The 17,123-nt window shown below is 35.7% G+C and overlaps 1 pseudogene; it reads right to left on the reverse strand.

Moving 5' to 3' along the window:
• Positions 1-1,466: 1,466 nt before the first annotated feature.
• LOC107423386 (uncharacterized protein At3g49055-like) overlaps positions 1,467-17,123 on the reverse strand; it is a 43,611-nt pseudogene continuing 27,954 nt past the window's right edge.

A 17,123-nucleotide genomic window follows, 5' to 3' on the forward strand; every position in this document is an offset into this window, starting at 1 on the left:
GACCCGAAATTTACTATCTATTTCTAAATTTTGCAAAACCAACAATGCTTCCATTGAATTCTTACCATCTTGTTTTCTTGTGAAGGATCTTCGGACAGGCACAGTGCTTCTCAAAGGACCGCTTAATGGAGGAACCTATGAATGGCCAGCCATTGTTGATCAACCCCATTCTCCTCATGTCTTTACTAGCATTCGTACCAGCTTAGAAGATTGGCATCATAGGCTCAGTCATCCTTCTAATTGAGTCCTCCGTCACCTAATCTCTACCTATTCTTTACCTGTGTCTTCATTTTCCAAGTTTCATTGTAATTCCTGTCACTGTAATAAAACCCATCGGCTTCCCTTTGGGGCATCGTCCATGAGTAGTTCAAAACCATTACAGTTAATTTATTCGGATATTTGGGGTCCTGCCCCTGTTACTTCTTTTAACGGTTTTCAATTTTACGTTGTTTTTGTTGACCATTACACTAAATATATATGGTTATTTCCCCTTAAACATAAATCAGATGTGCAATCTACTTTCCTTAAATTTAAAACTCTTGTTGAAAAGTTCTTTCAGCTCCCCATTATTTCCTTCTACTCCGATAATGGAGGAGAATTTTTGAAACTAAAACCTTTTTTTGAGGCAAATGGAATTAGTCACTTTCTTACCACTCCCCATACTCCACAGCAAAATGGGTATGCTGAACGTCGTCATCGGCATATCTGTGAAACTGGTCTTTCTTTGCTATCTCAAGCTCAATTGCCGCTCAAATTTTGGTCCTCTTCCTTCACCACTGCTGTTCATTTAATCAATAGGGTGGAATTGATGATGATGATAAAAATAGTTTTCTGATTGAAAGGAAAATATTAACAGATGAAATGTGGAGTACCGATTAGGAATTTAAAAATGATAGCAGTGAATTGGTCATTTCAAACTGTTTCAATATTTTCCTTTGAAAAACTGTTCAAAAAAAAAAAAAAAGAGCAGAACTTGTTAACGAGGGCTTGAATAGTATTTGCAATGGTTGGGCATATCATCCAACCATATCATTTCAGACATTTTCTTTCTTTCTTTCTTTATTTCTTTCTTTTTGTTTGTAAAGAAAAATTCTAGTTCCACTAATCAACGAGAAGAAATTCCACTAACCTAGTAAAATGTGAGTGTAAAAGAAAAAAAAATGAAGAGAAGTTACAAATATAAATAAAGTTTCATAAGAAGAAAGAATTGAAATAAATTATAAGGTTTCAGACATTAATGGAGCAAGTCTTGCATTTTGACAGCATCCTTCTTACATTCTTCATTGTATTGTTCATAGTAGCAGTACTCAGTTTGACAGCATCCTTCTTGCATTTTGACAGCATCCTTTTTACAATCTTCACTCTATTGTTCATAGTAGCAGTATTCAGTTTGAGTGCTCTCCAAGGCTTGCAGTTTGATAACATCCTTCTTACATTCTTCACTTTATTGTTCATAGTAGCAGAATTTACTTTGACAGCATCCTTTTTACATTCTTCACTCTATTGTTCATAGTAGCAGTACTCAGTTTGAGTGTTTTCCATGGCCAACATATGTGTCTGAGCTTGTATCTATTCCGGTATCGGCTCTCTGCTTCTTCTAATTGTTTTGACAGCTCTTCTACCAGCTCGCGGAGTCTTGCAGCTGTGCTGTCAGCCAGTTGCAGGGACTTCTCTGCTGTTGCCTGGGCAGCAGCTGCAAGTTCTTCTTTTTTATTTAATTTGCGATTTGATATGTCCAAATCAGTCTTTCTTTTCTCTAGTTCTTGGGTGAGAATGGCAACCTAATAAAACAGAAATGTGAGAAAATAATTCTTGAGGATTAGTACAAAATACATGAGGAAGAAAAAAAAAAGTAAGATTAGATATATATATATATATATATCTAGTTTTGCTACGAAGAGAAGAGGCTCTCTCCATATCTTGAGAAACTTAATGCCAGATAACATTTTAGGAGTCAATTTTTCTTCAAAATGTACAAATTCACAATGTAAACATTTTTTGTTAAGACTTGTAAATTTGGAACAAAATTGGCCCACCCGAAATGGTGTTTGACATTATATTCTCACTCAATTGCAGCCTTTGCTTTAAATAAATTTGATCCATGATTTTTCACTTTTTAACTGTAGTCTCTATAATTTGATTGTGATGTTTCATATCTGGTTAATCAATTGCAGCCTCTAAAATTTGTTTTAAATTAAATTTAATCCCTCATTTATCACATTTTAATTGTAGTTCCTATAATTTGATTACCGTTTGAAAATTCGACTCTCTCTCCTATGTGATAACTTATATTACTTTTATACCCATAATAATTAATTTTGTTTTTTACTTTATTTTTTTACGCCACTTTTTTCATGTTCATTTTTATTTCTTTAAAATAAAATGAAAGAAAAGGAAAAATAAAAAACAAAAAATAAATGCATATGTTCTAAAGAATAATGCGCATTTTTTTTAAAATGTGCAATTACATATTTTTCAAAAAAAAAAAAAAGTAATGTGCATTAAAAAGAAATAGATTTTTTTTCATATTAGTTTTTTTTTCCCCTTTTTTTTCTAGTTCATATATATATTTTTAAATATTTTAGTAAAAAATGTATCAAATTATATTTAAAGTAGTTCTATCGACATTATAAGACATACTAAATATACTACAATCTATGTATTGAAACTTATTTTTGCTAGCTACATTAATAATTTATACCTATTTTATCTTAAAATGAAACCTACATGCATAACAACTCATAATTTTCTTCAATATCTTTAATAAAATACCATAATTTTTCAAAATCTATATTTTGTGATAAGGTTCCAAATTGAAATTCCACATCACAGTCACTCTCTTCTTCTTCTCATTCCTCCCCTTCTGCTTCTCATTGACAGACAAATAGAAGAAGACGAGGAAACTTAAGTAAGTAGTCTTCCACAAAAGAAAGATTGTAAAATGGTTCAATTTTTATATCCAAAGTATATATATATATATATATCAATAATGTTACGACAGGTTGTATATACAGGATAGCGAAACATACCAATATATGTAAACCGGACAATTAATCATTGATAAATTTCATCAATAAATAAGTGTAGATCTAATTGTACAAAGGAATCAGTTTGTAATTGTAGTGTATTTAATAATTTATTATTCTTCTTCTTTTTTTAATAATTAAGATTCTTTATGACATTTTATTCATGAATATTATTAAAATACTAAAAAATTATTAAAATTATAGTGCAGCTAGTATGTTTTGTAGTGTAGATAGAATTGCTTTTATATTTAATAGTTAATATATTGAGTTGAAAGACCATTTTTGTAACAGCTCAACCCACCCGTATGCGATATTGTCCTCTTTGGACCTGGAGAATCTTCTTACAACCCAGCCCTCAAGGTTTTAAAAGGACTCACAAGGGAAAAGTATCCACACCCACTTATATGGAGTGTTTCGTTCCCCTTTCCAACTGATGTGGGACTTCACAATTTTACCCTTCAATTGTTAAGTTTAATGGATTGTTCTAACGATAGGTTTATAATTGAATTGTCAGAAAGGTTAAGAATTAAATTTGGTTTATTAAACCTCAAAGGTTGCAGTTACTAGTGTGTGTGTGTGTGTGTTTATGTATGTGCGTATATGTGTTTGTAACTAACAAACCTAAAACAAAAAGGGATAAAATCTTTTTACCACTGTGTCACGTTGTTCAATCTCATGTTTCCCAGATTGAATTTCTAATTCACATGCTTCCCTCCATCTAGCAACCTCTGCTTCAGCTTCTTTTATTTTCACCATGAGTCTCTCAACCTTATGTATTCAAAAAATGAGGGAATAAGTGAGAAAAAAAAATGTTGGAACGCAAGTAAACAACCATAGCATTTCTTAGTAATTGAAATGACCTACATTTTGAGCCAACATCCTCTCTCTATCTTCTAACTCCTTGATATATAGCATGTTTTCAACAATATCTTGAGCATGTTTCTCTGTAAGACTCTGCAGGTGCTCATTATTTGACCTGGCAAAGAATCGGCAATTAAGTAACAGAAAACCGCTCAATGTGCTAACTAGGTTCAATAGAGCAGGTTTTTGCTCTTAGAGAGCTCTATCACATTTTAGTATTATCATTATTTAAACCATTCTATAAAATAACATCATTTCTTTTTTTCTTTTTTCTTTTTTTTTTAATATCAAAATACATTTTCGTAACTGAATGATCATATAATATAATAAATAACAAAGTGATCATATTTTGATAATGAAATACCTAGACTCTTCCAAAGATCTCCTCAATTGAGTGATTTTAAGGTTTAAATTCTTCATTATCCTCTCCACAGTTGATGCCTGATAAGAACAATTACAAATAACAGAACAATGCTCAAAGGTAGATTTGTTATTTGCCAGAACAAACTGAGATAAATAGACATAAATAGGTGCATCAAAGCAATAAAAACATTGATAAATTCACAACAAACTTAAAAATTTACTATTAAAATTTAATGGTTTTCTTTTCTTCTTTTTTTTCTATCTTTTTTTCCAAAAGAAGAGTTGCTATTCATCACTAGTTAGGAACACAATCGGTAAATTTCAATAAAAGTTCAATTCGATAGCAATTTAAAGCACTTTTTCCTTCTAGCCAATTTAACTTAAACAACGAAAAATGGTAGAAGTAAAAAGGGAACAAAAGCAGAACATACCAGGCTTTCAACCTCCTCTTCACGCTCACTACTATCACCAGAAGTATCCACCTTAGTTCTTGAACTCTCCAATGAATTCTCACCACTCCCAAACCCAATGCTCTGCAACCCACTTTCCACAATCTGCAAAATGGCTGCCCTTTTCTGCTCAATGTTCTAATTCAACCTACTCAAGCTCATCTCCACAGCCTCCATCTCCACCAAAGCAATCTTAAGCAAACTATTTATATTTTTCTTCTCCTCTATCAAACTCACCACACTGTTCTCCAATTTGATCTTTTCCTTCTTCCTTGATTCTTTATACTCATACACTTTCAATTCAGCCACTTTCATAATGTTTGTGACCGCATTAACTCCTTTGAAACCGCCTTTAATTCTTCTTCCAATTCAAATTCTACACCCAGCTCATCTATCTCTTTTGTATAAATTTCAACCTTTTCTTTATCAGCAAAGTCATAGGTGATCTTAATCAATGTCTCCTTCACCAAACGGAGCGATATCGAGAGTTTTAGCATAAACACATTGCTTTTTTCCTTTGCAGATTCCAATCTTTTCACTCTCTCTTTACAAATTGCTTTTCTATCTCACAGCTTTGCTTCTCAACTTGCAAGCACCTATTTCTGTTCTCACAATCGCTTAGTTTTTCCTCACAATTATCTTTTTGAATAGACTCTCCCGTGACCGTGCCAGCAACCTAGCTAGCCCCGCCAACGGCATCGGCAACCCAAACAATGGCATCGGCAACCCAGCCAACGGCCGTGGCAGTGGCAGTGTCCCCTACAATGGCCCCGCCAACACCCAGGGCAACCATCCCGGGAAGAGCCACGGCCATCGCATGTGCCTAGAAAGAAAGAAAGGCCTTCAAAAAATTATCTAATATATGTATTTTTTTTTTTATTCGTGAGGTAAACTTTGTAGTAATTTTTTTTTTTTTTTTTTTTGAAACAAAGAAAGTTTGTTTAGGGACTTATAAATTCCTCTAAACTTTTATATTGGAATCAATCAAGCATTTCTATTGGTAAATAACTCTAATTAATTTTTTTGGTAAATAACTAAGCTAATCAAGTTGACATAAACAAATTTCTTTCAAAAAAAAAAAAGTATTCTACAATTTGAACAAGCAATATTTAATGTCCAAAGAAAACAAGTTGAGGTCCAAACTGTCCAAGGGGTGTCGGAGTTGACTTTTTATTCATGCAAATTTGAGCATTGACTCATGCATGGTTGTGAAGTGCTAGTCGATACGAGTCCGTAGACTAGCGGCACATCCGATTTGGACATGTGGTTTGAAAGTTATGGACCTGTAAAGTTTTTCAAATACTGTATTATTTTAATATTATTTTTTTAAAACGCGTAACGATGTGCCACGTGTGACTTAATGAAGGTGACCATGTGTCACCATGTTGAGAAGCCACATGTCAACCATGTGTAATATCAAATTATTTTTATTATTATTTTAAATAATAATATTATTTAATTGATTTTATTTAATCATTTTTATTTTCCTTTTTCTTTTTCTTTTTCTTTCCTTTTTCTTTTCTTTTTCTTTTTCTTCCTTTTTCCCCACGTGGGAAAACGCCCTTCCCTTTCTTTTCCTTTCCTTCCCTTCTTCTTCCCCGAGCCCGACAGAGACAAAACGCACAGCTTTCTCTCCCTCCCGTCGTCTCTCTCTCTCCCGTGTTTTTCAAATTCCGGCCACCCATACGCTACACGCGCCGGCCACCGTCCAAGCCCACACGCCGACGAGCTCACCAGCCAAATTTGGCGACCGGCCGGCCGGCGACGCGCCCAAATCGGGCCAGCGAAGTCGCGGTGGCGGGTGGAAATTTTTCTGGCGATTTCGCCGTATTCCGGCCAGACCAGTCTGAATTAAGCCTCATCTCCCCCTATTTTGGGTCCTCTAAGTTCAAATATGGCCTCCAATCTAAAAAATTTGAAGCGGTTTGCGAGATACGAGGAATTGAAAACCGACCGAAACTTTCCGGCCACCTCCGGCGGAACTGGGGTCGATGGAGACCGGATTTGTAATCCTCGTCGCTCAAGCTTCGATTCAGTATATTATTCGACCATTTCGGTTAAAGTTTATTTTTGACCCCCCGAGGTACCGGGTATTATTTACCCGAATAAAATATTAATTTATTTGACTGTGTGTGAATTGTGTTCTAGGAGCACCGGTGAGTCGTGGAATTGATCCCATGGTGGATCATGGTTTAATTGCGTGCTCCAAGTGGGTGACCCACCTTTAAAAATATTTTTGGGGTAATTAATTGTATTTATGTGGCGTATTTTAAATATAATCGGGAAAAATATTATTTATATATATATTTATCCATTGGTGCTAAATGAAATTTTGGGATCATTAGAAATTCCCGATTATTATTTTATTGTGATTAAATGGTATTTATTACACATGAGCAAGTATTTTCAATAATTAATTGTGTTTGGATTTTATATTGTTTTCAGGCATAATTGGGATAAATATTTTGTGAAAATATTTGTTTAAGTTGGTGGTTTAATTTTATAAATTATGCCCGCGGTACTTCAATCGTTAAATCTCGTATTACGAGAAAAGTTATGGTTTTATGTGTTATTGATGTTTTCGTACCGGTTGGTTAAATTAAAAATATGTGGGATGGTAAGTGTGAAATTTTAATGTTTTTCCCACGGTAATTTTGGAAAACGGTACGGTTGGTTAATAATGTTTATTTTTAGACGCACTCATACAGTATTGGTGTTCTGATGTATGGACACGTGGTAGCACGCAGGTATTATGTGGTTTAGCACGCGGTTATTATTTCTCCCGTTGTTGCCATTGGACCGTGGGCAGGCAAGTTTGTTATTGGCCACAGCCGCCCCCCTCCTTGGCCGGGGATGGTTTCAGCAGCGGTACTGTCGAGACGCCGAAGTGCCGTTTGCAGGTTTCTCTCTTTAACCACCCCCCCCCCCCCCGCGCGCGCGCGCCAGTCGATGCTCAGGACGCTGGGTATCGGAGGGCATCACCGGTATATGGTGTGGTGCATCAGGTGTAAATTGTAAATAATGTTTTAAACCCCAAAGGTGTTCAAAATTATCTACTATAGTTTATTATGTTTTAATTATATATTGGGGTATGTATTTATTTATTTATTGTTTATCAAATGGTTTAATCCCTTGGTTTTCGGGAAGTACGTACATCGGGTTTTGTGAAAAGGTTTTAAAAAGGGAACATTTCAAACGGAGCGATTGGTGAGAGTTTTGAGGGAAATTATTATTTCCAACAGTTATTATTATTTATTTATTTATTTATTGTTGGTATTTATTCAATTCCCTTAATTATTATTATCATTATTTTATTATTATTAAAAGTGTTCAGTAGTTAGGGTCACTCACTGAGATGATTAGCATCTCACACTCTTAAATTCTGTTCCCCTAGGTCCAGGTTGGAGACGTTGATTGTACGGGGCGAGCCCAACGTCTCAGTCCGTTGCCGAAGGTTCAAGAAGTTTTTCTTCCCTTTTTCCTCTCCATCCTGTATTACTTCTTATATGTCATTGTATAAATTCCATATTTTATTGTATAATGCTCTGTATACTGTATTGTTTTATTTATGCACTGGGTTGCTGCTGTTGTTTTTTTATTTTGAAGTGCTGAAATTTGTGGAACCAATTTGTAGTATCGTGGGAGGAATAAGGGGATGTTTATTTTTGAAGTGTGTTTTCAGTGCAGGTAATTTTTGGTTAGTCCTACCCTTAGGGGAGGTGCTGCCGGATTTTCCGTTGGAAGGTTCGGTGGTATTTCCCTGGGATCAGGGCTTGTCTAGGATTCCGGGGAAGGAATTCTGGACGGGTCCTGACACTAGGCATCAAATGAAAAGTACACGCAAACTAAAAATATCAAACAATAAAGCTCCTAACCTTGTTTATGACTCTTGGCACCAAATTGAAAGTAGATGAATTAAAAGATCAAAACTAAAAACATCAAACAATAAAAGCTCCTAACCTTGTTTATGACTCTAAGACACCAAATCGAAAGTACGAGAATTAAAAGAAAGAACCATGCAAACTAAAATTACAAACAATAAAGCTCCTTACCTCCAGCTGCAAGCTTACGGACCACATGTAAAGCTTCTAAACAGATCCATGCAATCAGTTTCCACGTGCACATTATCACTCGCTCTGTTTGGTAACCTTTTCTTCTTTTTTTTAATTAATTTAACTATGTAGTAATACAACATTGCATGAATATAAGGGTTTTTTTTTTTATCTTTTTGCATTATTTGATTAAAAAAATGTAATCTTTTTTTAACTTTTTCCCTTTTTTTTTTTTGGGGGGGGGGGGGGGGGAAAGGTGTTACATGTTTCTACTGTATGAGAAATTATTTAATACATCATGTGTATTGACTTGGAAAATGATATAATACACACATCCAATAATAATATGCCATATTTTAAAATTTTACATGTCATATTATTATCCAAGGGAGCAGGAGTAAGAGATTTTAACACCGTTAGCCTTCCAATTTTTCACTTCCGGATATTTTGCAACTTTACAAAACTGATAAGGAAGCTTCATTGATTATCCCATAAAAGAACCTAATTTATATTTTAAATGCTTAAATAAGCAATCCTCCAGAAATAATTTTAAAACCCTTAATTATAATTCCATTTAGTATCAAAAACAAAATAAAAATAAAAATAAAAAATCCAATCCATATAACTTTGGCAAATCATCAACCTCATTCAAATTGAACTATATTCAAAAGAAAAAGAAAAATACAAATCAAAATATTTAAGTCCTCTTTTGCTCACTAGGTTCTGCATAGAGGAGAACATTCATTCTTATTAAGCTTTTCTTTTTTTAAGATTCGGTACAAGAAAATATCCCTTTAATCTTGAGATGCAAATAAAGGGAATAGAATAAGAGGAAATTATGAATAGAAGTTGAGAAACTAACTCTAACACTCCGTCCCGAAGTATATCGAAAATTTCTAAAATTTGACCAAGGTTGACCGAGTTTGATTGTCGTTGACCGAGAAGGGGCCAAATGTTGACTTTTTGCTCCTAATGGAATTTCACATTGACCGAGCTACCGTAAAAAAAATACACGTTGTCACGAGTTCATAGACTAATAGTACGTCGAAAACGGAGCTACGGTTTGAAAGTTATGAGCAAAACAAGTTGATGTCTAAACTGTCCAAGGGGTGCCGGAGTTGGTTTTTTGTTTATGCAAAGTTGATCTTTAACTCATGCATGGTTGTGAAGTACTCATCGATATGAGTTTATAGACTAGCGGTACGTCCGATTTGAACATGTGGTTTGAAAGTTATGGACGTGTAGAGTTTTTCAAATACAGTATTATTTTAATATTATTTTTAAATATGTGAACAGTGTGCCACGTGTGACTTAATAAAGGGTGCCACGTGTCACAATGGTGAGATGCCACATGTCAATTATGATTAAATACCATATTATTTTATTATTATTCTATACAATAATATTATTTAATTATTTCTTTTATTTTCTTTTTATTTCTTTTTCTTTTCTTTTTTTTTCTTTTTTCTTTTTTTCCTTCCCCCACGTGGGAAAACACCCCAGCCCCCTCAGCCTTTCTTCTTCTTCTTCTTCTTTCTTCTTTCTTTTCCTTTCCTTTTCCTCCTCTCGGGTCCTTACCGTTTGTCGAATTCCAGCCACCGAACGGCCACACGCGCCGGCCAGGGAAGGAGCCTATTCTTCGGTGATGCCACCCTCTAAATTTCCCAGCCAAATGCCGCCGGACGTGCCCAGATCGGGCCGATGAAGTCGGCGGTGGTGGGTTTGAGTTTTCCGATGATTCTCGCCGTTTCCGGCCAACCCAATCCGATCTTCCACCCCTTTCCTCCTATTTTGGGTCCTCTGATTTCAAATATGGTCTCCAATTGTTTAAATTCGAAGTGGTTCGCGAGTGATGAGGAGGTGAATTTCGGCCGGTACTTCCCGGGCAAATTCCGACCACCATTGGCGGAATTGGGGTCAGTGGAGGCCGGTAATGCAATCCTCGTTTCATAAGCTTCGTTTTAGTATATTACTCGTAAATTTTGGTTAACGTTTGTGTTTAACCCCCTGGGTACCGGGTATTATTTACCCGAATAAAATATTAATTTATTTAAGTTGTGTAATATTGTTGTTCTAGGAGCACGTGTGCATCGTGGAATTGATCCCATGGAGGATCTTGGGTTAATTGCGTGCTCGAGGTGAGTGACCCACCTTCAAACTTAATCTCGGGTGTTAAATTATATTTATTTTGTGACAATTAAATGTTTGGATTTAATATTTATGTGTTAAATATTTAGCAAAATTATATTTGAAATTTTGATGCCACAATTTGAATAAATTGAAATGTATATGTGCATTAAATCATATATGATTTTTGACAAATTATGGAAATTTAGATTTTATGGAAATTCGATATTTAAAGGAATTATGATTTTTAACATTATTGATTTATTGTTGAAATTATTATGAGTTTATTTCAAACAATAAAAATACATTTATATGGATTTATGAATTTTGGAAATTTTATGGGATTTTAATGAAATTATGCCTATCTTAAATTTTAAGGATTTAAGGTTATTATTTTAAAAATTATGCTAATGCATTTGAATATTGTGGATTGGAAAATTGATACATCTGAAAGTTGATGGATTCAAAATTCATGGAATTTATGCGATGAATTCATGATGATGATTTATAAAGGAATTGTGGAAAATTTACGAGTTTAATTGGATGGAATAAACCCGATGGTATTTATAAGATTTTGAGATTTGAAAATAAAAATATTAATTTTATGATTATTAGATGCACCATACACGTACTGGTGTTCTTTATACATGGATATGATTAGCGCGCAGGTGGATGTGATGAGTGCGCAGGTAGGTGTGAGTAGCGCACAGGTGATTATGGGGTTGTCCTTTGATTTCAATTGGAGATTTTAATACAAATTTTATGGAATTTTCTTATGTTTTTAATTACCTATTTATATTAATGTTTTAACAATGCATTTTATCTTGATTTTACTATTTATATTGATTTGATGATTTTAAAGAGATCTTACTATGTTCTTACCATTTATTTTGAATAGAGGTTTTAATATGATTTAATTTTTTCCTCTGCTTAATTGTTCAATAAATTGATTTATTTTAATTCCTTAATTATTCTATGAATTGTTTTAATGTGAGTTTTATTAATATTTCAGTATTAATTATTATGACATGCATTAATTATTTAGTAATTGTTATAAGTTATTTTCATTTCAATTTATTTTATTATAAATTTGGATTCTTGAATTATCGTATTTTATTAGAAAACTATTGATTAATTGTTTTCCTTGGTTTTTGAGGCATACAAATAGCGGGTTTTATAAAACGTTTTAAAAGGGGAACCTTTTCAACGGAGTGAATGGTGAGGGTTTTGAGAGAAATATTTTTTCCAATTAATTATTACTTATTTATTTATTTATTCTTAATTAATCACGTGTACTATAATTATTATTACTATTATAATTGTATATTAGATTGGGTTATTCACTGAGATGATTAGCATCTCATATTTTTAAATTCCATTCTCCTAGGCCCAGGTTGGGAGACGTTGATCGTCCGGGGCGAGCCCGACGTCTCAATTCATTGCCGAAAGTCGAAGAAGCATTTCCTCCCTTTTTCCTCTCCATCTTGTATTGCATTCTTTATCTGACATTGTATTAATTTCGTATTTATTTGTATAATGCTCTGTATACTGTATTAGACACATTTTATTAAATACTGCATTAATTCCCTATTATTATTTTGGAGTGCTGTAAATTGTGGAATTATAATGTAGTAATGTGGGAGGAATAAGGTGGTGTATATAGAAGTGTGTTTTCAGTGTAGAAAAATTTTGATAAGTCCAACCCTTAGGGGAGGTTCTGCCAGATTTTCCATTGGAGGATCCGGTAGGGTTTCCTTGGGATCAGGACTTGTATAGGATTCTGATGAGGAATTTTGGACGGGTCCTGACACTAACAGTGTTAAAATCGCTTTAATCTTGCTGTACTATAGTATGACATGTTTTATTTTAAAATATGGCATCTTCTCATTGGATGTGTGTACCACATCATTTTCCAAGTAAATACACATGGTATATTGAATATTTCTCCTATGTAAACCATTAGTAGAGGTCCTTTCTGCTCAATAGCAGTATGTAAATTCTGCTTAAACTTTCGTATATTTCATTCTTACAAACCATATCTTATAAAATGTTAATCCACTAATCTTGGTATAAAAATAATCGTTCCTATACGTACATCTTAGGATGCCTATTATATTGGTATTATGACAACCAATGTGTATTATGACAACCAATGTGGATAGCTGCAAGAGACTAGCAGGCTATCTAGTATACAATCCCACATCGTCCAGGTGTTGTATAAGGAATGATTCAAATATAACGATTTGAAATATCTCTAAAGTTATGTAACAGCCCAGACCACCCGCATGCGATATTGTCCGCTTTGGGCCCAGCCCATACGGTTTTGTCAAAACATGTCGCTAGGGAAAGGTATCGACACCACTTTATAAGGCATGCTTCGTTCCCCTTTCCAACCGATGTGGGACTTCCAAGGAAAAATAGTTCAAAGATAGGTGATCTCTTGGGAAGCCTTAAATAAAAAAATTTATGCATGTACACAGTCAGAAGTGTGTCAGCGAGGACTCTAGGCCCTAAGGGGGTGGACTATGACACGCTAGGCCCCAATAAAGGTGGATTGTGATCATCAATGTGGACAGGTGTAGGAGATACCAGTAGACTACCTAGTGACCAATCCTACATTGCTCGAGGTGTGGTATGAGAGATGGTTCAAATGTAATGATAATCAATCTCATAATACCAATGCCTTTTCAAAATAGTTGATGACTTGGGTGTGGTATAAGAGATGGTTCAAATGTAATGATAATCGATCTTATAATACCAAGGCCTTTTCAAAATAGTTAATGACTTCGAGATTCGAAAGAGCTCCAAAGTTAAGTGTGCTCAAGTGAGAGCAATCCAAGGATGCGTAACTTTCTAGAATGCCTTAAACAAACAACCGTATATCGAGTGTCGTAACTAAATTTGAAAAAATATCGACAGAGAGTAATAGGTCCATCAATAGATGAAGTTAAGTATGATCAGACAAGAGTAATTCAAGGATGTGTAACCTCTTAAGATGCTAGGCCCCAAGGGGGGTAGATTGTGACTATCAATGTGGGCGGGTGCAAGAGGTACCGGTGGACTATAACACCCCGTCCCAAAGTATGTTGGAATTTTTGTACGTTGACCGAGGTTGACCATTGACCAACAGGGTCAAAATTTTGACTTTTTGTTTTGGGTGGAATTTTGCATTGGCCGAGGCACCATTGCAAAGTACATGTCATCCTGAGTTTGTAGACTAGTAGCACGCCGAAATCGAAGCTATCGTTTGAAAGTTATGAGCAAAACAAGTTGAGATCCAAATTGTCCAAGGAGTGCAAGAGTTGACTTTTTGTTCGTGCAAAGTTGAGCTTGACTCATGCATGGTTGTGAAATACTCATCGATACGAGTTCATAGAATAGCGGCACGCTTGATTTGGACATGTGGTTTGAAAGTTACGGACCTATGAAGTTTTTCCGAGACAGCATTTACTACTCATGGATCTGTATGTGTGTGAACAGTGATGCCACGTGTCGAAAAAAGGACCCACCCGTGAGTGCACAATGGCACCCACGGGCGTTTTGACTGGTTGAGAAGGGAAAGGAGGAGAGAGAAAGAGGATAGAGAAAGAGAAAGAAAAAGGGGAAGGACTGACCAACCACCGTTCACCCATTTCTGGCCACCAGAACAGTACACGCGCCTAACCACCATGACCCACCCATCAAAACCGGCCGGCCAGCCAAAAATTACGGCCAGATTGCCTGCGACATGCTCAGATCGGGGTGTTTTCCGGCGACCAACCTGTTTCCTTCTCTGGTCAATTTCTCCCCGATCTAACCTCTGTTTGCCTCACCGTCTATCCCATCCATTTTCCCATCCTCCGATCTGCATTTCCTCCAAAAATCACGACCAATGGCCACCGGGCGCCGCGGGCGGTGACGGCTTCCAGTGACCACGGCGGCTAGTCTGGAAATCGACTTTTTGGCGAGTTCCTAGTTAAACCGCCCATCCTTTCCCACTAGTTTCGACCCCCTGAACCCAGAACTGAGGTCGGTTTCCTCCAACTTGCGGCGGTTTGTTAGATCTAAGGATCCAAACCCGACACCTTTCCGACGAGATTCCGACCACCTCGGGTCCGATATCCGGAAAGTAAGACCAGACTCGTATTCCTCGTTTCACAAGCTTCGATTCAGTATATTACTCATAAATTTTGGTTGTCGTTTGTGTTCGCTCTCCGGCTACCCATTTGGGAGTTACCCGATTAAAATATTAAAATAATTAATTTTGTGTATTATGGATATTTTAGGTGCATGTGTGGCTAGTGGAGTTGATCCTGCAGAGGATCTCGATTGATGTACGTGCTTGAGGTGAGTGACCCACCTTCAAAATTATTTTGGGATGTTAAAATATATATATGTTGTGTTAATTGGTTATTTGAAAAATATGTTTTATGTGTTGAATATTTAGTAAATTTATATTTGGAATCTTGATGCCAAAATTGAATAAATTATAGTTATTTGTGCATCAAAAAGTATTTTGATTTTAAGAATTTTATGGATATGGGATTTTATTAATAATTGTTAAATTTTATTGTTGGAATATTGTGTAATTAGAAAGTTTTCGTGTGAATTTTAATATATGTTTAATATTTGAAGGGATTTCCATTTAATTTTACAATGCCGATTTATAATGGTTTTAATATGTGTTGTTGCGAAAAATGTATTTGAGATTTTAAAGGAATTATGGTTTAAAGTTTTTAATTAATTATTGTTGAGTTTGGTGTTGATTTTATAATGCATAACAAATGCGTTTACATTATTTTAAGAATATATGAATTTCATGTGGTTTTAATAATATTTTTTGCATGATTTTATTTTAAAGATTTCAAGAAAAATATTGGTTTATGTAACAGCCCAGTACCACCAGCATCAAGATATTGTCCTCTTTGGCCCAGGGTTCACTCCCTCTCTCCCCCCTGGCCTCAAGGTTTTGTCAAAACGCGTTTTAATGGTTAGAGGTCCCACCTCTTTAACCTGCCAGTCCCACTGGCCCGGGCCTCCCAGGCCCAATCAAGATATTGTACGCTTTGGAGTATTCCAGGCCGTAGCCCCCCTCACGGTTTTACTTTCCCTCCCACGAATGCGTCTTGAAGGGAGAGGTATCCACAGTCTTATAAAGACCGCTTCGTGCCCCTCTCCAACCGATGTGGGATGTTACAATCCTCCCCCCTTGGGGCCCAGCGTCCTCGCTGGCACACCGATCCGAGTCCGGCTCTGATACCACTGTAACAGCCCAGTACCACCCGCATCAAGATATTGTCCTCTTTGGCCCAGGGTTCACTCCCTCTCTCCCCCCTGGCCTCAAGGTTTTGTCAAAACACATCTTAATGGTTAGAGGTCCCACCTCTTTAACCTGCCAGTCCAACTAGCCCGGACCTCCCAGGCCCAATCAAGATATTATCCGCTTTGGGGTATTCCAGGCCGTAGCCCCCCTCACGGTTTTACTTTCCCTCCCAAGAACGTGTCTTGAAGGAAGAGGTATCCACAGCCTTATAAAGATCGCTTCGTGCCCCTCTCCAACCAATGTGGGATGTTACAGTTTAAGTTATGGTGCTCACAAAATATATATTTATGCCCTTGAAATATTATCTGGTTGATTTTATGATATGGGAAAAATTATATATTATCGATGGATTTATGCTGGTGATATTAAAGAAAAATGTGGGAATGTGAATTTGAAAAGAGATATAATTCCCACGGTAAGTTTTGGAAAAATTGTTATTTTTAAAATAATATGGTTATTTATATTAGATGCACTCATACAGTATTGGTGTTCTGTACTGTGTATGTGGATGAGCACGCGAGTTATAATGTCTCCCGTAAGTTGCCATTGGACCAAAGGCAGGCAAGTTTGATATTGGCCATAAGCCGCCCCCCTCCATGGCCGAGATGACGGTTTAAGTAGCGGCGCTGTCGGGATGCCGAAGCAAACCATATGCAAGTTTCTCTCTTTAACCTCCCGCCGGAAGGTGCTCGGGACGCTGGGTATCGCAGGGCATCACCGGTATATAGTGTGGTGCGTCAAGTATTATTTTTCTAATATAAATTTCAAATCCTAAAGTTTTAAAATCGTATTTAAATTAAATGTATTCAATTAGTATTTTTCTAAAATGTATTCATTCATATTTTATGACGCTTATTTTAAAATAATGTTTTTAAAATGCATCTTGCCATATTTTTATTATATAGATTGATTGAATATTTCAAAATGAATTTTATAATATATT

This window comes from Ziziphus jujuba, chromosome 8 (assembly GCF_031755915.1).
Source record: "Ziziphus jujuba cultivar Dongzao chromosome 8, ASM3175591v1".
NCBI lineage: Eukaryota > Viridiplantae > Streptophyta > Magnoliopsida > Rosales > Rhamnaceae > Ziziphus > Ziziphus jujuba.